This window comes from Acyrthosiphon pisum, unplaced genomic scaffold (genome assembly GCF_005508785.2).
Source record: "Acyrthosiphon pisum isolate AL4f unplaced genomic scaffold, pea_aphid_22Mar2018_4r6ur Scaffold_20572;HRSCAF=21438, whole genome shotgun sequence".
Lineage (NCBI taxonomy): Eukaryota > Metazoa > Arthropoda > Insecta > Hemiptera > Aphididae > Acyrthosiphon > Acyrthosiphon pisum.
Window position 1 is genome coordinate 3870 of NW_021769946.1, and position 1067 is coordinate 4936.

Genomic DNA, 1067 nt, shown 5'->3' on the forward strand with positions numbered 1-1067 from the left:
GCGGCCGCGTTATCGCCAGTTTTCTTATCATTCCGCAGAATTTTGAGATTTTCGAAAATTTCCCCTTTTCAGACGATTTCGACGACTTTCGAGCCTTTTTCGTCACCTTTTATGCTCGATTCGCGTAGCTCGCGATCTCTCGAAGCCGCCGGTGTGCGGTTTATATTCGTGCGCCGTCCGTAACGGTCGCAATGTCGATCGCAAAATACGCTCCCGGCCGCGTATTAACAAAGCCTCTATAGCCTCAGCGCCGTACATAAATACGCTCATTTCATTGGCCCATTTGAATTTCGCGCCAACATTTAATTATTATCAATTATTATGGTTTTTCATTTAAATGGCGCGCGTTTTATTATTATTTGATTTGATTATTATTGTAAATAATATATATTTAAATATTAAAAATATTGATAATGCTAATTTGCTAATTTATTTAATTATTATTATAAATAATATAATAATATATTTAAATTTTGATAAATTTAATTTGCTAATTTATTTAATTATTATTATAAATAATATAATAATATATTTAAGTTTTGATAAATTTAATTTGCTAATTTATTTTTCGTTATTAATTGTTATTTCTATTTAATTAAAAATGTATTTAATTGAAAACATAATAAGACAAATGAATGAACATTTCATATGTGAAATTGATTGGTCAAAGTCAGACTTAGAAAAACAAAATATTATTATTGGAGCGAACTTATTGATATGGAAAATGCAATTGAATGGGTGAGTTTGTTAAGTTCAATATCAAATACAAATTGGATTGTCAGTTTTGAATTAAATTATCCACAAAAGTAAGTACAGTTAATGTAGTTCTCTTAAAAAAAATCTTGAACAAAATTAAGCAAAAGAAATTGATTAGAATTTTTTGGTTGACCTCACAGTTTATTAGTTTAAAAATATTGAAAATAAAAAGTTAATATAATATGAAAATAATTGTAGTGTAGAGCAGTGTTACTAAATAATTGGTAGGTAGTCTATTATTGTACAAACAATTTTGTAATTTATACTTAAATCATTCAGATCATTAAGGTAAACAAACTTAAACAAATGTA